Source organism: Lepidochelys olivacea, assembly GCF_965140295.1.
Source record: "Lepidochelys olivacea isolate rLepOli2 genome assembly, chromosome: 1".
Lineage (NCBI taxonomy): Eukaryota > Metazoa > Chordata > Testudines > Cheloniidae > Lepidochelys > Lepidochelys olivacea.
The window spans coordinates 122,305,565-122,330,568 of NC_140411.1; the positions used below are offsets into that span (position 1 = coordinate 122,305,565).

At 41.4% G+C, this 25,004-nt stretch overlaps 1 protein-coding gene across 4 annotated transcripts in view; it reads right to left on the bottom strand.

The window, feature by feature from the left end:
• Positions 1 to 25,004, bottom strand: part of UBE3A (ubiquitin protein ligase E3A) — a 98,136-nt gene that overhangs the window by 66,426 nt on the left and 6,706 nt on the right. For 3 of the 4 annotated variants that reach the window (XM_084628512.1, XM_084628510.1, XM_084628511.1), the window contains exon 2: positions 8,429 to 8,496. The gene's annotated coding sequence lies outside the window, so the exon portion shown is untranslated. Of the gene's footprint in view, positions 1 to 8,428; positions 8,497 to 25,004 lie in introns of those variants that run through there. The other variant, XM_084628513.1, reaches the window with a different exon arrangement.

A 25,004-nucleotide genomic window follows, 5' to 3' on the forward strand; every position in this document is an offset into this window, starting at 1 on the left:
TTGCAGAAGGGATCTAATGTTGACAAGTATTAGCAACAGTCACTAATTCTCTTCGCTGAAGTATACCACAGCTCATTATGATCCTTAAAGGATTCAAACTTTTTGAAGTTTCCCAGCTCTGCCACTGACTCACTAGGACAAGTCATTTCACTATTGGGCTTCAAATTCTCCACCTGTAAAACGCAGTAATGATACTTACTACCTTTGTAATGCAGTTTGAGATCAACAGATGAGAAGGGCAAAGTGCAAATATTACTAATACCAATATCAAAATAGTGAAATGACATTTCCTTTGTACATTGAGGGTTGAATGAAAGGGAAATAGGAAAGGTGACTGGAAATATGAAAAAAAAAAATCTATTCTGGAACTGCAGAAAGGGTTATTATCCCTCTTCTTCTGGCAAACCTAATGGCCACAAAGAGGAGAAATCTAAAACAATCTAGATTACTGGCTGCAACACCTCTGAAAGCATCTGAGTGAGGAAGGAATGTTAAAAAGTAACCTTATCAAAATCAAATTAAGGCTCAAGGTAACTGGGGACCTAATGGTAGAAAACAGAGGGATCTAAATGCAAATAACCATTTCCAGGAAGCTGGCACTAGGTTCAAAAGCTCAAAATAGACTGCCACATTTCCCTAAGATCATCAATGGCAGAGACATAAATCCTTAAGGTAGTGGTTCTAAAACTATTGTCCATGGATCATTAGTGGTCCACGGAATGAAATATCTGTGATCCAAGCAAGCGATGGTGATGCAAAACAGGATGAAAAGTTTATAGTATTCCTTTAGGGCATGATGACCTTTAGACCGGTCTTGTGCCATTTTCTATCTTCTCAATTTGTTTTAGAGAAGAAAAGGAGCCCTAATTGGAAGCAATGTAATTTCCTTTTTCCTTCTTGGGAAAGCAGCAGGAATTGCATGTTTTTATTCAGTTTTGCATGGGTGCAGTGAAGCAGGTTTGTAAGGATGCATTTAGAAATGAAAAATAAATCCATGAATAACTGAATTCTAGCCCCTTCTCTTAAGCCTAATTGGAGTGCCTATAGATAGAGAAGAATGGAACCTAATTTGGCTACACCCAATATCGTTATTTTGGATAAACTGTGTGACATGAGCCATGCTACAAATTTGAGGCATCTGGAACAGGAATGGACTTCTTACTTAATTGAAAAAGCTATCTGATTGGGGTCAAAGGAAAGTAAAGGAAAGGGGAGGTTTTTTCCCTGCAATATTCAGATGGTCTAACACCACTCACCATTTTCACAATAATTGGGCTTTTTTCCTTCCTTTTAAAGTGGTGAGGTGGACAGGATGCCAAAAAAACATTCTTGGGGATGATAAATGCACACTGTGAGCTCCTCTCCTCAGTTACCCTGATGAAGATTTATGGATTTAGAGGCCCCTCCCTTCAACTATTTTGGCCAAGTATTTTGGTGCCCAGCAGATGGAAGTGTGTGTTACACAGCAGATTTCATTCTGCTCATCTGAAGAGAACAGATTCCTGAAAAGACTATGGCTTTGCCATAGTACTACATATAGGTCACCATTGACATGGGTTCAATTCTGAATAGTATGTGTTTATAGGGACATACTTGAGCTACTCATCATAGTGCTAGCTGAACAGCTATGAGCCCCAATACTTTTCGGTGCAGACTCTTCACCTTCTATAGTTAAAGAGTTTATTCTGAGAGGGTCTCTATGTGTGCCCTGAGGATTCTGTCAGGCTTATGTCTGCAGCTCGTTAGTGTCTAGCTCCTGGAGAATGGTGCTTGCTTTTGTGCATTGCTTGTTCAGCCACCAAGGCTTTCCCCAGAAAAGGGACTGAGTTTTGCTTCCAGATTCTCCATACAGCTTTACCTACTAGAAGATGATGTAAAGTGGTCTCAGTCAGGACTGGGCCTAAGGAATAAGGGCTGACAAACTACAGGTTGTGAGACTTTCTTGTTGGTGAAATTTGCTTCTTTAAAACCCTAATTAGAAATGACAGTTTGACCATTCTATCTGTTAGAAAAAACTTTCCTTTCTGGAGTATTTTTACTATTGCCTCCAAACATGGTAGAGGCCCATGAGAAAGAAATTATGTATGTTTGCTGCCAGGGTCAAAATATGGACAAGATGAACCAATTGCCTAAACAGAGAACTGTCAAAAAAATCTTCTGGAGAGCAGTGAAGACAGCCACCTGATTTTTGTAAAGCTGCTTGGAACAGTGCCTGGCCCAAGTGAGAAAGAAATTAACTAGATAAACTGTAGCATAATTGGTCTTAAAAGTACTTTTACACTTGACCTCTCAGAGTTTATGCTCCATTCTATTTTCCTCACTAGGATTTGACTTCCAGTTTTTAAAGGATGCCTTTTTGGATGAAACTGCCTCTTTTACTCTGCTGTTTAGCCATGTTAGTATTTTTGGGTCCTCTTACTGTCTTTTTTGGGGGGGAGGTGGGAGGGGGAGTGCATTTAGTTTGAACCTCTATTACGATGTTTTTAAATAGTTTCCATGCAGCTTGTAGGCATGTCACTCTTGTGACTATTCCTTTGAATTTCCATTTAACAAGCTTCCTCATTTTTATGTAATACCCCTTTTGAAAGTTAACTACTACTGTTGTGGGTTTCTTTGATATTTTTTCCCCTACAAGGTTGTTAAATTTAATTACATTATAGTTGCTATTACTGAACGATTCAGCTATATTCACCTCATGGATCAGATACAGAGTCCCATTTAAGACTCAGAAATTGCCTCTACCTTTGTGGGTTCCAGGAACTAGCTGCTGCAAGAATCAGTCATTAATAGTGTCTAAAAATTTCCTCTCTGCATCCCATCCTGAGGTGACATGTACCCAATCAGTATGGAAATAGTCAAAATCCCCCATTATTATTGGATTTTCTGTCTTTATAGCTTCTTTAATCTCTCTGAGCATTTCACAATCAGGTGATCAGTAGCATAGTCCTACTGGTATACTCCTATTATTCAAGTATGGAATTTCTATTCATAGAGATTCTGTGGTAGTTTGATTCATTTAAGATTTTTTACTAAATTTGACTATCCTTTTTTCACATATAGTTCCACTCCCACTCCAGTAGGACTTACTCTCATTCCTCTGTGTTTTGTACTCTGGTATTATCCTATCCCATTGGTTATAATTGTTCCACCAACTTTCGTGAGGTCAGTTATATCAATATCCTCATTTAATAGCAGGTGCTCAAGTTCACCCATCTTAGTATTTAGACTTCTTGCATTTATATACAAGCACATATAAAATTTTTCAGTATTTAGTTGTCTGCCTTCATGTGATGTGATTAAATGGGACTCGTTTGACCGTTTCTCTTCAGTTCCTATCTGTACTTTATCAACTTCTATCCTCTCCTCTTCATTAGGATATAGAGTATCCCCTTTAATAAATCCTCTCCTAAGGGATGTCTCTATCTGAACCATGTGTCCCTCCATACCTGTCTGCTTTCCCCATGCCCTTAGTTTAAAAATACCCTTATGACCTTTTTAATTTTACATGCCAGCAGTCTGGTTCTGTTTTGGTTTAGGTGGAGCCCATCCTTCCTGTATAGGCTCCTCCTCCTCTCAAAACATTCCCAATAAACCTAAATCCCTCCCCCTAACACGACCATCTCATCCACGCATTGAGACTCTATTGTTCTGCCTGTCTAACTGTCCCTGCACATGGAACTGGAAGCATTTCAGAAAATGCTACCAGGGAGGTTCCGGACTTTAATCTCTTACCTAGCAGCCTAAATTTGGCCTCAAGGACCTCGATCCTACCTTTCCTTACGTCATGGGTACCTACGTTTACCACGACCACTGGCTCTTCCCCAGCACTGCACATAAGTCTATCTACATGTTTTGAGAGATCTGCAACCTTTGCACCCAGCAGGGAATTCACTATGTGGTTCTATCTGTCATCACAAACCCAACTATCTATATTTCCACTGATCAAATCCCCCAATACTATTGCGAGAGGATACCACCTGGAAGGAGGGTCCCAACTATGGAATTGTTTTTCTCCCCTCCAGCTTGATATTCTCCTTTGAGTCTTTCATCCTCCTCGACAACACAGAGGCTGATGGACCGGCGGTGACATCGCGCTACTGTGTCCCTGAAAGTTTCATCTGTGTACTTCTGTCTCCCTTCACTCCTCCAGTTCAGCTATTGCAATCTCAAGAGCCCATATTAGTCTCTGAGGGCCATGAGTTGCTTGCAACAACTGCACACGCATGCCTTATGCCTACAAAGAAGCTAATCGTATGTGGTGCATTCAGTGCAACAAACTTGATAGCCCTGTTCTGCCACTGGACTTCAGCATGCATTATTTTTACTCTTGTAGAGGTTTTTGTTTGTTTGTTCTTTTCTGGGGGAGAGGAGGGGTGTTATTTGCCGAAGTTTAGAGTAAGGCGTATCTGGCTCTCACACACCACCACAAAACTCCTGTTTGCTTCTCCTGTTCGGTAGCTCCCTCTGGTTGCTCAGGAGCTGGCTTTTTAAACTCGTTTTCCATGAGATAGCCATGGTCCTTTGACAAGGGATCCTAAAAGCAAAAGGGATAGCGTAGAGGAACAAGAGAGAAGCAATCATAGAGCCCTGTGAATGTGTTCCAGCAAAGAGGAGTGTGGAGAAAGAGAAACCACCAAAGGACGGAGTAAAGCTAGAGAGATGGCACTTCTACAAAATTCAGTGATGGACAGGATGAGGTCAATATAGTTGAACTGCTCATTAATAGTGACCATAACGTAATTAAATTTAACATCCTTGTGGGAGGGAAAATGCTAAAGAAGCTCACTCCAGTGGTATTTAACTTCAGAAAGAGGAACCACACAAAAATGAGGAAGCTAGTTAAATGGAAATTAAAAGTTACAGTCGCAAGAGCGACATGCCTGCAAAATGCAAGGAAACTATTTAAAAACACCATAATAGAGGCTCAAACTAAACGTATAACCCAAATTAAAAAAACATAGCAAGAGGATCAAAAAAGTGCCACTATGGCAAACAACAATGATAAAGTAAAAGAAGCTGTAAGAGGTAAAAAGGCATCCTTTAAAAATTGGAAGTCAAATGCTAGTGAGGAAAATAGAAAGGAGCAGAAAATCTGGCATGTCAAGTGTAAAAATATAATTAGGCAGGCCAAAAAAGAATTTGAAGAGCAACTAGCAAAAGACTAAAAAAAGAACAGCAATAAATAAGTCAATAAAAAAATTAAGTACATTAGAAGCAGGAAACCTGCTAATTAGTGGGGCCATTGGACCATTGAGGTGCTAAAGGAGCATTCAAGGAAAACAAGGCCATTTCAGAAAAGCTAAATAAATTCTTTGCATCAGTCTTCACTCCACTGGACATGAGGGAGATTCCTACACCTGAGCTACCTTTTTTAGGTGACAAATCTGAGGAACTCTCTCAGATTTAGGTGTCAGTAGAGGAGGTTTTGGAACAAACTTATAAATTAAACAATAAGAAGTCACCAGGACCATATGGTTTCAACCAAGAGTTCTGCAAGAACTCAAATATGAAACTGCAGAACTACTAACTATGGTACGTTTTCTATTGCTTAAATCAGCCTCTATACCAGATGATTGGAAGGTAGCTAATATACAGTCCACCTGTGGAACTCATTGCCAGGAGATGTTGTGAAGGTCAAAATTATAACTGGGTTCAAGAAAGAATTAGATAAGTTCATGGAGGATAGGTCCATCAGCGGCTATTAGCCAAGATGATCAGGGATGCAATCACATGTTCTGTGTCCCCCTAAACCTCTGACTGCCAGAAGCTAGGCTTGGTCAATAAGGGACAGATAACTGCCATGTTCTGTTCATTCCCTCTGAAGAATCTGGCTCTGGCCTCTGTCAGAAGACAGGACACTGGGCTAGATGAACCACTGGTCTGACCCCGGGTGGCCATTCTTATGCTCTTTTGCCTGCATCTGCTATCTCTAGCCTTAGGACTCATTTATTTCTCTACATGAGGTATGTCCAGCCTTGCATTTCAGACTCTTTCCTAGGTTTTCTTTTGGATAGGTTGCTCTTACCTTAGGTTCAGCATGAACAAAAGCCATTTATTTTTCCTCCTATACACTGTCCACTACCTCTGTTCATTACTGTCAACATGAGTCTCCATCATAAAGTGATAAAATCTGGAAGTCATTTGAACTCCATCTCTCACTTGGGTCATAACCAAATCTTGCTCCATCTTTCTCCCCATCATAAAAAAGAATCCATTCCTTTTCGTCTTTTGCAATGGCAAAATAACTTGTTTACATCTCAATCACCTCCACCACTGTAAATTCCTTCCAGTCTTTGATACCCACAGCTGCTGCTGAAACTACCTTCCATATCAGCTGTTAGACCACATCACCCCCTTTTAAATTCTTCTAATGGCTCCCTCTTGCCCTATGTATCAAATTTAAAGTTCCTGTCCTTGCAACAAAGATAGTACACAGTTCCACTTCAGCCTTCACGTTTGACCTTTTGTTCCATCAAGCCTCTTCTCCACCTGTGATCCCCTCTTAGTTTCCTTCTCACACTCCTATCTTCTTTCTTGTTGCTTCTTATGCAGATTACCTTCCCAGTGTCTGTTCACCAATCCTCACCATCCCCTGACAGCTCTTAACAAAAAAAAAACCAAAAAAAACCCAAAAACTTCCCCCATATTACCTACAGGATGTGATTGTGCTTGCTCTCTCTCTCACACCCTCCCCGCCATCACTTACTGGAACTACTAAGATGTGCAGATACTAAAATGGAATAACCATTTGATTATGTTCCTGTAATCATCATCCTTCTTGGTGTTCCCCACACCTAAAATTAGATTGCAAGTTCTAAAATGGGGTAAGGAATGTGCCCTTATTTTATAAAGTGCCTAATTTGTCTAGTACACATTCAGGGACTATGTTAAAAAAACCCAACCATGACAAATAGTTACATCATTCAGAGCAGAGTGGCCAGTAGGAGAAAAGTCAGCATAAAAGTAGTGGCCTAGATTTCAACAGGAGCTGTTACCATCCACAAAACTTTTTGCAACTGAGGAGCAATTTTTTGGAGAACAAGAAGCAGGTGGGTGGTCTCAGAGGTGCTGTGGGCACAAAAATGACTGAGCAGTCACTAGCTGCTACCTGCTTGACAGAGCAGAGGACCAATTTCTAAAGTCTCCCAAGAACAACTGTATTATGAAAAGGAAACATCACAGCTCTTGCAAAGAGTTACATCCGTCACGAAAGCAAAATCTATAGCTAAGGTTGTAACTCAATTTTCATTATAAAGCTCACCCCCCCAACAGTTTTACGTTGTTCGTAACTCTTTAAAAACCTCTTTCCTTCTGGGCCAATAATTTAGCACAACAAACTTTTTTGGGGGGTTGCTTTTTAAAAAACAAAAAAACTCCCCCCGATACGTTCAGCAGTTCTTTAATTAGGAACACCACCTCTTCCCACATTTAAACTGTTCCAAAAAACATTCTGTATACTATTCAAAAGTGGCTGAAGTTTAAAACTTAAGCATTCCAATTCCATAACGTTAGTCTTTATTAATGGACAGTCACTCAGTAAACTAGAAAAAAATGTAACAATGATTAAAAACATCACTTTGGGCATGTGCAGTTCTAAAAGGTTTTCAGTCAATTACTGGTCACTACGCTCGGAAATTTTAGAATTCTGCAGCTATATTTTTTTGTATCTCCACAAAAGGACACTTGAAAACCTAGCTAGTTATGCAACTGTTTTGAACACTAGGGTTTTTCTTCTCTTACCCATATTTTTACCCCATAAAGTTTAAAGGTTGCAAGATATTTTAAAAGTTTAAAAATTAAAACATTAATTTTGCTACACTGCACATGTGTAATATTTTCAGTTCTAGCTCACACTGTTAAAAGTATCAACAAAAGAGAGACAGTGTGCACTACAACCACTTTAACATTACTATTAGAACCTTAATTTCTGCATTTTCTGATATTTCAATTTCTAAACTGAAAGCTATGTTAATATCAGCTTTTGCACTGAATGCTGTCCTACCTCTTAGTTTGTACTTTGAAATTAGCAACTGAAGTTTCAAACTTCTAGAAATTTTGCAAATGTGTTCAGCAGTTAGATCAAAATTAAAAGTGGTCTCAATTCTGATTCAATCCACATAAGTACAAATATATAGTAACAGTAGTACGTTAGGTTTGTGAAACAACTTTAAAGGGGGCTCATCAAGGCTACATCATTTTGTGCTTCATTTACTGAATCCCTGAACGTCAAGTGACTGCCAACTGTCAGAACTGCGTATCATAAGGGAAGAGATATTACAACTTAAATGTTTGAAAATAAAAGAATATGTCTCAGTACTTCCCCTGAATGGAGTTTTTGTTATCATTCTCATTTTTATAGGCAAGTTTTGTTAAAGAGACAGTTGGCAACAAGTTGCACGTACAACACATGAAAATACAGTAGACATACCATATTTTTCCACAGCTTCAGAAGTTTGTCCTTGCAAATTATGAAATGGATTTCCACTGTTTCTGAACCTACAATACAAAACATCACATTTCAGTTTTTGCACTGACGAACAAGTTCAACCAACGTGGAACAAAACAAAGCAGCCTCGAAAAACTAGTGTCATTTACTGGATGAACGTTCTCAAACAAAAAACATGTTATGTGCACAAAAACAAACAGAGTGTAATTCACAAACAAGATAAAATGTTTACAAACACATATGCAGCATTAAGGAAAACTGTGAAAAATCAAAACAAAAAAATGCCTTTTTCTGTTCTCCTTGAGGATGTAAAAAGACTTTCCCAAGAGACCCACATAATCTAATATAAATATCCATTTCCCTCTCTTTGATGTAGGATCTTGGGAAAGCCTTTGGAGAGACTGAGATGTATAACTGCAAAAAAAATTTAAGGCTGCCGTTACACATCATAAAGCAGCAGAAAAGAAGAAAAAAAAATCACATTTTTTTGGTGTTTTTGCTGAACATTTAATCTTTGAATGTTATAATGAATTCCTTTTTATGGAGTTGTAACTATCAGTAGAATCAAGCATAAAACTGACAACAAAATCTGCCTTAGCATACTACCTTATTTTATTCTATTTTATTTTTGTGGCAATTAAACTACTCATTTAGAAATTTACTTTTGAGGGAATAGGTGACAAAAAAAATGTATCATATATACTTGTTCAAAAGCCGAATTTTTTTTAGTAAAAAAGGGAAGCATCAGAGAAGGGGGTCGGCTTATGAACGGGTATAGAGAGGGAGAGGTGGGACACAGTCCCTCCCCCCAACAGAGGGAGCAAGGAGAGGCAGCAAAGCCAGAAGGGAAGAGGCGGGGCCAGAGTCGCTTCGCTTCTGGCCACGCTGCTCTCCCCCGAGCCTCCGAAGCAGCTGTGCTGCCTGGCCCGGCCTGCCGGAGTAGGCTGCTGCTGCGCCGCCCGGCCCTCCCCAGATAAGGTGGGAAGGGATGGGATGGGGAGAGTGTGGGGTCACGTGGGGGGTGGTCACAGGGGTTACTCCCCTGATCCCCAGCTTCTCCCCCGCAAAATATGTCCCCACCAGTTGCTGTCCTGGCCCTTCAGGGTAAGCAGCTAGCATGCCAGGACACTTTGTTTACTTAGGTTTACCTCTGTGCCTGCGGATGCTCGAGGTAAACAAACCATCTCGGCTCGCCAACGGCTCATCCTTACGGCCCGGGAGCCAAAATTTGCTGACCCCTGAATTATAGGGTCGTCTTATGAATGGGTCATAAAAATTTTTAATTTGTACTTATCCATCTTGTGGGGGTAGGCTTATAAATGAACAGGCTTATGATTGAGTATATATGGTACTCAGAGTTAATGCTGAGTCTTTTAAAGCTGTGTTACTGTGGTTCAATAGATAAAAATGGTCAGATCATTAATTTAGTACAGAATACCATCTTCGGGTACTTTGAAATGAAATAATAAAAGGAACCATTAGGATCATCTAGTCCAACCTTCAACACAGGGCATAGAACGTCATCTGTAATTCCTGCCTCAAGTACACAACTTCTGGTGCAGCTAGAGCAAATCATTCAGAAAAACATCCAATCTTGATTTAAAGATGCCAAGGGATGGAAAATCCACCACATTCCTTGGTAAATTGTCACTAAGTAGACCGCGTTTATCTAGGCTATGTTTACACTAACGAACTTACAGTGGCACAGCTGCACCGATGCAGTTGTAAGATCGCTTGTGTAAACCACTCTATACAGATGGGAGACCTCTCCCATCAACATAATTAAACCACTCTCAAGAAGTGGTGGTAGCTACGTTGGCAGGAGAGAGTCTCCTGTTAACATAGCGTTGTCCACATCAGCGCTTCTGTCAGAGGGTTTTTCCCCCCCACACCCCTGAGCAACATAGATTATATTGCCAAAAGTACTAGTGTAGACATATCCTTAGTCTCACACTGCATGCCAAATTTTTCAAGAGCAGATTTTTTTTCCATTTTTTCCCTTCCCCATTCTGAACTCTAGGGTACAGATGTGGGGACCTGCATGAAAGACCCCCTAAAGCTTATTCTTACCAGCTTAGGTTAAAACTTCAAGGTACAAAATTTGCCTTGTCCTTGAACCCCATGCTGCCACCACCAAGCGTGTTAAACAAAGACCAGGGAAAGAGCCCACTTGGAAATGTCTTCCCCACAAAATATCCCCCCAAGCCTTACACCCCCTTTCCTGGGGAAGGCTTGACAGAAATCCTCACCAATTTGCATAGGTGACCACAGACCCAAACCTTGGATCTTAAGAACAATGAAAAAGCAATCAGGATCTTCAAAGAAGAATTTTAATTAAAGAAAAAGAATCAGCTCTGTAAAATCAGGATGGTAAATACCTTACAGGGTAATCAGATTCAAAACATAGAGAATCCCTCTAGGCAAAACCTTAAATTACAAAAAGACACAAAAACAGGAATATACATTCCATTCAGCACAACCTATTTTACCAGCCATTTAACAAAAGGAAATCTAACGCATTTCTAGCTAGATTACTTACTAACTTAACAGAAGTTCTGAGGAGTTATGAAGAGCATTCCTGATCTGTTCCCGGCAAAAGCAACAATAAGTACCTGCAATTATTTCATAATCTTTAATATTGTTAGCACACAGATTCACTTAATAAAGATGATTTCTCTCTGGTAATATATATACTCTGTATTCTTAGGTGCCATCACATCTATTCCAGTAAAAGATTAGTTACTCACAAGTGGAACTGTGACCTCTAAGCTATGCAAACCACATGAAAATTTGTCTTAAAACTTTATTCAACCATGTAGCTTGTGTGGCACATGAAACAAAGCTACTACTTTACTGAACACTTCCGACAACTACTCTGACACCCATGGCATGCGACTGGGACTAGGAAATTAAAATTACAAGCAACAGTGTGCCACATTATTATTTTATGTTAGAATATGAATTTAAAAAAATGCATCATATGAAAGCACATGAATTGCTCAATCTGGAAAGGAATAAATGGAGGTGATTGCAATGTTTACAATTTTCCTGGAAGCAGAGGATACTGCAGAGAATCCGAAACAAGCAAAGTTCTCCACACACTAAAAGTGGCAGGTCCAGAGACATTTCAGCAGTAGCACGAAGAGGATTACAAGCTACTAAATCAGTCATTAAAGAATTTAAACAATACTGTGACCAAAACAGGAATATCAGGTATCTAACAAAGTGGCTGGCAACCTGAAAAGATAAACAGCAATCTGCAAAGCCATACCATGCATATCAAGTTAACATACATAATGAAACGAAGGAAGAGAATACCTCTCTGTCTGAGAACATCCAGAATTCTAACAATGTACTAAGAGAAGTACCGTAAATTCACCCAGTCACTGAACATTTATGATCATAATTAAAAGTAAGAGGGTAACAAGAGGGTAACTCCTAGATAGCCCAGTTATGACTGAGACCCTACCATGTTAGGCATTGTACAAAACAGAAAGTTCCTGCCCCTCGGAATTTACAATCTAAAAAGAAAAGACAAAGCAGGAGAAGTGGGGACAAAGACAATTTGCCTAAGGTCACACAGACTGTGGCAGAGCCTGGAACAGAACCCAGGTGTCCTGACTCGCTGTCCCTGACCCATTGTCTTCCAACATTCACCACCACCAACAGCAGATGGAATCTGTCTCAGCAGCTGAACAGGCCACTGTAGAAGATCTTTGAGAAGTACACCTCTACCCCCGATATAATGCGGTCCGCGGGAGCCAAAAAATCTTACAGCATTGTATGTGAAACTGTGTTATATCGAACTTGCTTTCGTCCCCGCTCCTTGTCCCCTGACCGCCCCCTTCAGAGACCCCCCATCCCTAATCACCGCCAGGACCCCACCCCCTACCCAACCCCCCTGCTCCCTGTCCCCTCAATGCCTTGCCCTGACAAGCACTCACCGGCAGTGGCGGGAGGCGGAGCAACGTGGCCCCAGCCCGCTCCACTCCACCAGCTCCCCGTCCCGGCGCTCCGCTTCCCACCACCGGTGAGTTGGGGGAGGTTGGGAAAAGGACGCCCCCCACACTCACCGGGGGCGGGAAGCGGAGTGCCGTGGCTGGGAGTTGGCAGAGTGGAGCAGGCTGGGGCCAGGCTGCTCTGCTTCCCGCCACTGCCGGTGGGGGATGGGGGGGGGGGGAAATCGCTTCCCCCAAGGCCCCTCCGCCGAGCGACACAGCTGGAGCCAGGGTGAGGGAAGCAGAGCGGGCTGCTCCCGGCCCCCCACTAATCACCCAGGCCACTCTGGGCCTGCAGGGCCCCCAAAAGTGCCCCCCCATAGCTCCTGCCTCCCAGACCTGGGGTGGGGGAGGGGGGAGAAGAGGCCTACTTTACCATGTAGTATGTGAACCCGTGCTGTATTGGGTCACGTTATATTGCGGTAGAGGTGTAGCTACATGATCAGGAAACATCTGAGATTCAGAGTTCATAGTTATTGTCCAATAAGAAGCAGAATAATCCTGTCAAAGTGGTTCATGACATCCACATGACCGCCAGCTTAAGACACTCTATCTGTGTTTTACTAACTGGCACTTTTAGGTTTGGTTACCTGTTCCATTCTATTTTAAAAATGTCCAAGTAAGGGGGGAGACGGGGAGGGGTGGTGGTGAGGTAAGCTAAGCCCTGAATTCAGCGGACACAAACCCCTGGCAAGTGACAGGGGTCTAGACTTACATAACCCTGACCCATGTCATGTGACTGGAACAAAAACCCAAAGATTAGTTTTTTTACCAGCACTCCTCTGACACACATCTTTACTATAATAAGAAACAAAGTGATGTCGTACAGGCTATGATAATGGACATTGCCAAAAAAATTGCTGTTTGGAACTGGTCCAAATAACTGAGAAGAAAACAGAGACTAGGTGTGTGAAGTAATATCTTTTATTGGAGCAACTTCTGTTGGAGAGAAAGACAAGCCTTTGAGCTTACACGGAGCTCTTCTTCAGGTCTGTGAAGTGTACTCAGGCCTGGTCTACTCTACAGAGTTAGGTCGATGCAAGGCAGCTCACACTGACCGAGTTGTGTACGTCTACACTGACTGCCTGGCTTGGCGAGCATATCTAGTAGCTGTCCATAGCTGAGTGCAATTGGCCTGTTGATCATGCTGGCTACATGCTACAGACGCACTCCTGCCTGGAATATACAAGAGATATTTTTCAGAGTAGCAGCCGTGTTAGTCTGTATCCGCAAAAAGAAAAGGAGTACTTGTGGCACCTTAGAGACTAACAAATTTATTTTAGGCAACTAAGCCTAAAAGTGTCATTAGGAAAAACACCCTCATTCAAAGATGCTGGAAGGTGAGCACCTAATTCCATGAAAGGCTGAGTCAGGTCCAGAAAGCCTTGAAGGATTTACAAGTCCAATGGGTGGGACATCAGCATGCTCTTCAGCATTAGAGCAATCTGCAGGCTGCTCAAGCCTCCATTTTGAGCTCCTCAGTGACAATGGGAACAATCATTAATGAAAATGTGACACTGTCCAAGAAATGCCAACAACTTGGGCAAAAAGTAGGAGAATTAGAGAAAGAATTAAAAACATTTCATCTGTCCTTTGAGTTTTACTGCAGGAGAACCAGGGATGGAAACAGGCAGCCTCCCATGGTCACTGCAATCAAACCTTTGCTGAATTACAAATGCAGTTGCAAGTAGGGGTAAGATGGCTTCCATTATAGGTTCCCATGCAACAGAGTCCTCATCCTCCTTCTCCTCAGAGGAATGACAATGAGGGAGATTTATATCCCTCATATTATGATTATGAATGTGATTTATGGCATGATGTTCCAGATCAGAGAGATTGTCACCCTAATTCAGTCAAGCTTCAGAGGGGTAGCCGTGTTTGCCACTTTTACAGATCCAGACTAAGAGTCTTGTGGCACCTTATAGACTAACAGACGTATTGGAGCATGAGCTTTCATGGGTGAATACCCACTTTGTCGGAAAGCTCATGCTCCAATACGTCTTTTAGTCTAAAAGATGCCACAAGACTCTTTGCCTAATTCAGTGGTTCTCAGCCTCGCCAATCAGCACACAGCTGTGGCCCATGTGACATCCTTGGGGCCATACAGGTAGTACTGGATACGGCCCACAATGGTAAATAGGTTGAGAACCATTTCCCTAATCCAATGGTCCCTGTCACTAGAAGCCATCATGTCAGGTGGAGACCCACTGAGGGGGGCAATCAAAATGGTGACAGCGAAGAAGTGGTAAATGAGACTACTTCACTTTTTCCTGAACAAATCTGAGCCATTGTTCCATCCATGGGACCTGTAACAAGAGCTGGCTTCCAAACTGGGAAAGAGAAGCTAAAATAAATGAATGGACAAATCAAGATTTTTGTTTAGTGGTTGCGGTTTCACTGACACCCAATCTCAAATCAGATATTCCCACTGAGATTATAGGTAAGCATCTAGATGAGAAACCACAATTAAGAGAAGCTAAAAATAATCTAGTGCCACACTCTTAGGGGGAACTAATTTGTAGAATACAAAACAAAGGGAGAATAAGAGCCCTCAGGATTTTGAAGCTCAGGATTTTGGGGAGGTTATGATTTAATCTTCCCAGATGCCAACTGTGATAATCTGGTCTACAAATGTTAATAGTAGGATTCCATCCTGATTTTAGGAATAGGATTGCCTTGGTGGTCAATGCAAACAATACCCAGGGCAAAATCCTCAATGCTGCCAAGCATGCATATGGAGCATGGCAGGATAGCTCGGCTAGGCAGGATTTAAAGACAAAAGGAAAAACAAGATCTGTTGTGACCATTCAAGGGAGAAAGGAAGGAGAGGAAAAGGGCCTCAGAGATAAACAGGGATAAAGGAAAAGATCAAAAGAGGCCTTCTTATTTCGAGTTAAGGGACCGTTAAAAATAAATACATTTTTTATATGTATGTATGTATATGTATGAAGATGTCAAGGAAAGAATTCCATATTGGAAGTTAATGATGTCACTTTGTAAAAATGAGTACATAGCACCTGGAAAGACTTTTTCTAAATCTGTACCTGTTTAGATAGAACCTTGGGTGGTGTCCCAGGACTGAAGCCTAGTGCTCCCTGTCCACAATAGGACAACATGCTCCACCAACTCATAGGGGTTCCCTTATCCTGGGATTCCTGTGGGCGCCCCAATGTTAAAATCATGATAGGCAATACAAAATGTTAGTGGATACCAGGGTGTCAAACAGTATCTTACCTGTAGAACCAAGTGCACACTGGGTCCTTAAAATCAAGGAGATATGAATTGGATAGCTACACTGGTCAACCCTCTTTATACCTTTTAAAGGTAAAATTCCAATAATAATAATATCTGGGGCGCAAACCGACACAAAATTTGGCAAACAAAATTTGGAAGATGATATTGGGATTCTTGGGAGTGACACCCATGATTATAAGACACACATTTCATGGATTAGAAAAGGAATAGAAACTAATCCTGATTCAAGGGATTCTCTTACTACATGAGAACCATCAATGAATCCATCCCAGTGCCTCAAGTAGAACCCTCCCATGGGACCAATTAATAAGACAATTCCATAAATTGTGGGCTACGCATAAACAAGACTGTGGAAAGCTCAGTGGAGAAGTGCAAATTGTGGGAAGTGATCCTCCACCGAAAAATAGCATAAATACCCTCAGGAGGCAGACAAGGCAGTTACTCAAATTATTAAGTCCTTAGTGGACCAAAGGATACTAGTTCACACAACTAACAAAAATAATTCTCCTCTTTGGCTAGTCCATAAACTGGATGGTTCCTAGAGGTTAACCATTGCTTATCGAGCACTGAATCAATGGATTCCTGAAGTTGCCCTCTCAGGTAGCATCCTATCAAGATCTATTAGAACGAGTAACTGACAGAAAGAAGTAGTTTTCTGTTTTTGATTTAACTAATGGCTTCTGGTCTGTCCTTGTGGCCCCAGAAAGCCAATATAAGTTTGCTTTCATGCACAAAGGTCAACAGTTTACACAAACCCTACTTCTTCATGGATTTAATAACGCTCACATTATTTCATGCAGCCATAACCAAGTTTCTGGCTCCTCTTTTAGAAACTGATCAGGTATTGGTACATGATGATAATATATTAGTTGCCTCAGAAACTGAGGAAGCACACAGAGAAGGCCTAACTTGGTTGTTTAAACTGCTGACTGAGACAGGGTTAAAATTAAGGTTCAGATAGGCAGGAATAAAGTATCCTTCCTGGGAACTGAAATTGGCCCTGATAGCAGACAGCCCCTTCAGGAACAAGTCCAAGGTATCTTAGACCTCCCAGTACTCTGAACATGAGTTGAGATCCGTTCTGAGATTTGCAAAATTCAATAGGGAATTTATTCCAGCATTTGCTGAAATTGCTAAACCGCTGTATAGACTTCTCAAGAAGGGAGAAATTTGGGAATGGAAGTCTAAAACACCATCAAGCAGTCCATGGCTTAACATCAAAAAGTGCCCAGATAGCTGCACCAGCACATCCTAACCTACAAAAACCTTTTATTTTGAAGTAGGAGCTTCAACTACAGCTCTTTCTGCTGTGTTAATGCAGCTTCAGTTAGGCAAGGATAAACCTATCACCTATGCTTCCCTGCTTCCTAGCTGAGTGGAAGAAAGATTTTCTGCAAGCAAAAAACAAGTTGAGCAGTGTATTGGGCCATTCAATATTTTGAATCTCTTACAGAGTTAAACACACAGTCCTTAGGACTCTTCACATCCTTCTAAAATATCTTTTCTCTGGGCAAATTAAAGATGGACAGGTATCAAATTCTTGGCTGGCACACTGGACTTTAGCTTTAATGGATTCAGATTTGCAGGTAAAGACCCTGCCTGGACCATCTAAAACTGCTTTAGGTTTATTGGTAGGTGGGAACCCCCATGAGTGCCCACTTCTTCAACTGAGCACTCGAAAGAAATATCTTTCTGAGGCTCCAAATGGGATGAGAAAGCTTTTTGAACTAAAATGTATTCAGGTGTGGTTTACAGATGGTTGATCATACCACATTGATGGAAGAGCCTACATTGGTTTTGCACTTATAGATCCTGTCAATTAGACAGTGATTGCAAGCAAATGTAATATACATTTGGCTCAGTAAGCTGAATTGGGTGAAGTGAGTTTTGGAAAATGTTTCCTTAGAAGAAGATCTGTACTTGTGTTCTGATTCTCAATGGGTGTGCATGGCTCTAGCTGACTGGCTTTCAGAATGGGAGGAAAATGCTATGTGTAGTTCAGATGGTAAACCTGTACCACTCACTGATTTATATCTGTATACAGTTACCCTTTTAAAAAGCAGAAGAGATGAAACTTTAATTGGCAAAGTAAAAGCTCATCAAAAGCATGTTCCATTCTGCTGGGGGTCCTATCAGGCTGATTTTGAAGCTAAACAGGGAGCATTAAATGTACCCTGCTGGCAATCTCCACAACAAAGTGTTGTAGCAAGAACTCAAACACCAGAGTCAGAAAATACAGTCTTGCTGAAATGCAGAACAAAATCTCTCTATGAAATCTCTCTTTAAAAAAAGATGAGGGAGGAATTCCTCTTCGAATACTACCTGAAGGGGGTGGTCTACTCATAGCAAAGCCACAAAGCCAGCGGATGTGAGTAATGCCTAAACACTTACAAAATGACATCATGTATCTTGCATGTGATCAAGAGGGGCACCAGAGCATTGCTCATTCAACTGAATGTCTATTGCAAACAGCTTGGTGGTTTTGATATTGACCAATATGTCAGAAATTGCTTGCAGTGTGATTCTGTCAACGCAGCTCAGGGAAGAAGCAAGATTCCCTTAACAAACCCAGAGGCTATATGGTCCATACATTAAGGTGCAAGTCGATTATACTGGGCCCTTACCTACCACACCTAGAGGAAATAAATACCTCTTGGTAAGTGGATACTTTCACAAAATGGATTGAAGTTTCATAGTTATCTGCCAATTATAGTGTTTCAGTCACAACATGTATGTCACATAGCCACAGTATACCACCTGTCGCAAAAAGAAAAAAAAAAACCCCTCCATCATTCGGAAAGCACAATAGATAAGTTTGTGATAAGAACCAGCATATTACAAAAAGGTAATTGATGAAAAAATTTCCCTGTTTGTTTATGCAACAAACTCCCCTTTCCGTATGATTGAGAACCCACACTTCATTAACATGGTTCAGTCATTAAGACCAGGATAGAATCCACCCAAAAGAGCAGATGTCACAGGCAAATTGCAGGATAAAGTGTATGAAAGGGAATTTGAGCAGTGTGCAAAAGGTCTAGAGGGTAAAATTGTTAACCTGAGTCCTGATGGGCAGAGCAATGTTCACAACGATCCCGTTGTATGTGCTTGTGTGACAACAGAAGAAGGGAATGTCTTCCTTACAGAAACAACTGATACATCAGGAAACGCGCACACAGCAGAATACTTACAAGTAGTAGCAGTAAAAGCTATAACAAAATTTAAAAAAAAATTCAAATGTTTAGTACGCAGCTTGGTCACAAACAATGCTGCAAATGTATCCAAGATGAGAAGAAATTATTTAGAATAGAGTCCCAACCTAATAACATACGGTTGCAGTGCTCATTTGATGCACCTCCTAGCCAAAGAGTTCAGTGTTCCAGAAATAAACGCTAATGTTGTTGAAATGGCAAAATACTTCCGTAACAACCACTTTGCAGCAACTGCTCTGAAAAAAGTGGGAGGAACCAAACTAACTCTCCCACAAGACATGCAATGGAACTCAGCAGTGGACTGTTTTGAGCACTGTATCAAGAACTGGCCTAATCTGACGACAGTTTGTGAACAAAATCGTGAAAAAAAGAGATGGCACTGTCACTGCCAAAGTTCTCAACATTGGGCTTAAGAGAAATGTTGAACACATGCTGAGCTAAGGGTGAACCATTCAAGAAATATATGTTTGCTGATGGTGTTTTAAAGAAAGTCACACCAGTGAACTGGTGGAAGTCACGTAAGCACTTGGATTCAGAGACTGTTGAAGTGCTAATCTCACTTTTAACAGCAGTATCTTCTTCTGCTGGTCTAGAAAGAATATCTTCTCCCTTTGGACTAATTCATTCCAAATTGAGAAATCGTTTGGGACCTGAAAAAGCAGGAAAGCTTGTTTTTCTTTTCCAGATTATGAACGAACAGGAAAATGAAAGTGAAGATGACTGAGTTAGCTGCAGAACTATTTTAGTTAAAAAAACAAAACACAAAAACAAACCTGATTTTAAAAAACTTGAATGTTTAACTAAATTCAAAAATTCATATGCTTATTTTGTTAAAATATTATATGTTTGCTGTTGAAGAAAAAAAATCCAGAATACATAATGTTATTGTTTTAGTTAAACAAAACAATTTAAATGTCTGACTGGTGATATTCTCCTCCTAATACAGCATGGAAAGAAAATCCTCCAAATATTAATGATTAACCTGTTGAACTGGAGATAGTTCACCTCCCAATGACTTCATAAATATCTGCTTCCATTACCTTTGGTAAATGAAATAACCAATCAATCATTCATTTGCTAATATAGCTGTAAAGCTAATCTGAAAAGTTTTCAAAATAAATCACTTTAAAAATGTATACTGTGTACCTTCTAAAAATGAAATTTACATCTAACTCCGAGTTGTGAAGAATATGTATGAAGGTTATACCAACCAACAAGAATGCACTTTTATGTAGAAATCCATGATTAAATAGAGTCTTCCTGACTAGTGATTTAAATCATGATTTAAATCAAATCCACCCTGCACGTAACCATTACAAGGCACATGCGTAACTCAGGATATATAGGAGGGTGTTAAGAGCTTCTCTGTGTGGTGGAGTAGTGATGAGACTCTAAACAGGAAAAAAAAAAAAAAGATGCATTTGCCTGCAGCCGGTATGCCTCGCTGGACCACCCAGCAGGAAGTGAGACTGTCTACCTACTTCTATTGTAGTTTTCAATAAATGGTTAAAATCCACCCAGTTTCTCTTGAATCGACTGAATTGCTCTGGCAGAAAGGCAGTTCATAACAACAGTGACACACAACTTGCAGGATCATGCAAAACAAAATAGTTGCACGGAACTTTATATTCCTACATGTACAGCAGTCACCACACGATCCTTACCAGGCTACAAAAAGAGCAGGGCCAGGTGGAGCATACCACAACACCACACACTACTCTGGCTCACTATCTTTCAAAGCCTCCCTGAGCTGTATAGGTCCATGTTGAGCTCTTCTAGTAGCCCTTGTTACCTGGATGTTAAAATTCAGCAGACAGCCACTCCACCTCCACCTCGGTGGAAAAATCTTTCCCCCTTTGTTTCACATATATTATGCAGGACACAGAAGGCAGCTCTAATCATTGGGATATTTTTCTCACTGGAGGTCCAATCTTGTGAGTAAACAACGTCAGTGACCCTTCAGACGACCAAAAGCACATTCAACTGTCATTCTGCATCTGCTGAGCTGGTAGCTGAATGGTTCCTTGGTGCTGTCAAGGTGGCTGGAGTTGGACTTTGTGACCTAGGGGAAGGCTGGGCCCCCCAGGATCTCTACCACTGGGTGGGAATGTAGAAATGCCAGTAATCTGCTGGTCAGGAAAGCAAGTCCCTGCTTATAGTTTCTGAACAGTCCTATATTCTTAAAGATGTATGGGTCATGTTTCTTCTCTAACAAGCCCACATTGATGTTGGTGAGGAATCCCCAGTGATCCATGAATGATTGCATAACCACAGAAAAATAGCCCTTTTTGTTGATGTACTCAGTGGAGAGGTGGCCTGGTGGCAAAATAGGGATGTGTGCGCAGTCTATCGCTCCACTGCAGTTCAGGAACACTACTGCTGCAAATCCATTGACTAGGTCCTGTGCATTACCCAGAGTCACAGTCTTGCATAGCTGGAGGCGATTAATGGCCCTGAAAAACTTGCATCAAAACTGCCCCTGCGGTCCATTTCCCGACTCCAAACTGATTCCCGACTGACCAGTAGCAAACTGGTGTTGCAAGTTTCCACAGTGCCATCACCACTCACTTCTCCACTGTTCGTGTAGCTCTCATTTTGGTGTCTCTGTGCTAGTGGGTTGGGATGAGCTCAGCACAGATCAAGAAATGTGGCCTTGTGCGTCCAAAAGTTCTGCAGCCACTGCTCATCATCCCAAACTTGTATTTGATGCCATCCCACCAGAGTTTGTTTCTCAGGCCCGGAAGCAGTGCGCCACTGTCTAGAGCTGCTCTGTGAACGCCACCAACAACCCAGAATTGGTTCTTGTTATGCCCCACAGCCATCCATCCTCCAAGGAAGGCCGTTCCCCATTAATTTGGTTCTTCTTGTGGCTCTGCAAATGCTCCAGGATTGTGCGCCCTGTGCTTGTAACACTCATGACAATAGTGCAGAGCTGTGCAGGCTCCATGCTTCTCTCAGAGATGGTGGACAGCAAGAAGGACTGCGTCGGTTTGTGGGATTTTGAAAAAAAAGTGTAAGAATAGTGGGCTAACAATGTATGTAAACATGTAGCAATACTTTTAAAATGATTTGGATGAAAGCTGCAATATGTTTGGCTGAAAAGTCTAAAGCCACGTCTACGCTACAATGTCTGACATAGCTGCAGCACTGTAGCTATGCTGGCATAACCTTGTAGTGTAGATGCAGCCTATCACAATGGAAGGGTTTCTTCCATTATGATAGGAATGCCATCTCCCTGAGTGACAGTAGCTAAGTTGACAGAACCTATCAACCTAGCTGCATCTACATTGGGGGTTAAGTTGGCACAGCTATGGCACTTGGAATGTGGATTTTTTACATCCCTGAGCACTGTGGCTATACCAACCTAAATTTTAACTGCAGACCAGGCCTTACAATCCATGTAGTTATAATGACAGCGAATGCACGTATCAAGACTATAAAGCCTCTTTCACCCACCAAGGAAAATCCAAGTTATCTGTTCAGATGAGTATCAGAAGTTTCTCTTAAAACACATTTTCTGCCCCCCTCTGACTCCACCCCGTGCCCAAGTAAAAAAAGAGCAGGATGCTTCAAAGAAGTGGTTGGCTCACCCCTCTTGCCTCTGCCACTGAAGTGAGGATTTAAAGACATCACCAATATAGCTCCACAGTTGAGCATTTGCAGTTCTTCCTCTGAAATTCTCCACTATTCTGCAAAGAGGGTGGGAAAGGTGGAAGGAGGTAGTAGAAAAAACTGAAGCAGGTGACACCATCCCTACTTCCCTCAAACCATGGGGTTTGTAAAACTGATAAGGGGAAGCAGGCTCAACTTATTAAAAAAAAAAAGGTTGATAGTTAAAAAGAAGATATTTATATTGAATCAACTGGCCTTTTCCTCCAGTTGATATGAAATGCTTTTTATAGATAGTTTGGGAGAAAGTCTTAGGGGAGCCTCAAAGAGAAGCAGATCACTACTTCCTTTAAGTCTACCCCGGGAAAAAATGTTCTTCATTCTAATGAATCTATTGTCTTACGCTATTTCATTTATATTGTTTAATCAATAAGCCATTTTATCCTTTATTCCCTGCTCCACAATCCATCCCCCACATAGTTCTTCCTCCTCTTCACATGAAAGTCATCCTCTCCCCACCTGCCAATATGAGTTAACACTCTCGCATCTACAGATCTATTAATTCACACATGAGTAGGGCCCTACCAAATTCATGACCATGAAATCTGGTCTCCCCCATGAAATCTGGTCTTGTGTGCTTTTACTCTATACTATACCAATTTCACAGGGCAGACCAGCACCTCTCAACTTGGGTACCTGACCCGAAAGCCTGTTGCAAGGGTGGCATGGTATGATATTGCCACCCTTACTTCTGTGCTGCCTTCAGAACTGGGCAGTCGGAGAGCGGCGGCTGTTGACCGGATGCCCAGCTCGGAAGGCAGTGCCCCACAGCAGCAGCACAGAAGTAAGGGTGGCAATATCATACCATGCTACCCTTACTTTTGCGCTGCTGCATTCAGAGCTGGGTGGCTGGAGAGTGGTGGCTGCTGGCCAATGGCCCACCTCTGCAGGCAGCAGGGCAGAAGTCAGGGTGGCATGGTACGATATTGCCATCCTCCCTTCTGTGCTGCAGCTGTCTTCAGAACTGGGCTCCCTGCCAGCAGCCACCACTCTCCAGCTGTCCTGCTCTGAAGGCAGCACCATCACCAGCAGCACCACAGAAGTAAGAGTTGCAGTACCACAACCCCACCCACCACAACCCCCGCACACACAACTCCTTCTTGGGTCAGGACTCTACAATTACAACACTTTGAAATTTCAGATTTAAATAGCTGAAATAATGAAATTTATGATTTTTTAAATCCTGTGACTGTGAAATTGACTAAAAAGGACGGTAAATTTGGTAAAGTAAATTTGGATGGTAAATTTGGTACATGAGCATATCTAAGTACTGCTCTCTCCCTGACCAAGTTCTTTCTGTCTTGATCATTACTTAAAGATAGGAAACAAAGGTAGGAATCAATGGTCAGTTTTCAGAATGGAGAGAGGTAAACAGTGGTGTCCTCTAGGGGTCTGTACTGGGCCCAGTCCTATTCAACAAATTCATAAATGATCTGGAAGAAGGGGTAAACAGTGAGGTGGCAAAATTTGCAGATGATACAAAACTACTCAAGATAGTTAAGTCCCAGGCAGACTGCGAAGAGCTACAAAAGGATCTCTCAAAACTGGGCAACAAAGTGGCAGATGAAATTCAATGTTCATAAATACAAAGTAATGCATATGGAAAACATAATCCCAACTATACATATAAAATGGAGTCTATTTTAGCTGTTACCACTCAAGAAAGAGATCTTGCAGACATTGTGGATAGTTCTCTGAAAACATCCACTCAATGTGCAGCGGCAGTCAAAAAACGTGAACAGAATGTTGGGAATCAACAAGAAAAGGATAGATAATAAGACAGAAAACATTATATTGCCTCTATATAAATCCATAGTACACCCACATTTTGAATACTGCTTGCAAATGTGGCTGCCCCGTCTCAAGAAAGATATATTGGAATTGGAAAAGGTACAGAAAAGAGCAACAAAAATGATTAGAGGTATGGAACAACTGCCATATGAGGAGAGATTAATAAGACTGGGACTTTTCAGCTTGGAAGAGAGACAACAAAGGAGGGATACGATAGAGGTCAATAAAATTATGATCGGTGTGGAGAAAATAAGGAAGTGTTCCACTCCTCATAACACAAGAGCTAGGGGTCATCAAATTAAATTAATAGGCAGCAGGTTTAAAACAAACAAAAGGAAGTATTTTTTCACACAACGCACAGTCAACCTGTGGAACTCCTTGCCAGAGGCTGTTGTAAAGGCCAAGACTATAATTAAAAAAAAATAACTAGATAAATTCATGGAGGACAGATCCATCAATGGCTATTAGCCTAGATGGGCATGAATGGTACCCCTAGCCTGTTTGCCAGAAGCTGGGAGTAGGCAACAGGGGATGGATCACTTGATGATTACATGTTCTGTTCATTCCCTCTTGGGCACCTAGCATTGGTCACTGTTGAAAGACAGGATACTGGGCTAGATGGACCTTTGGTCTGAC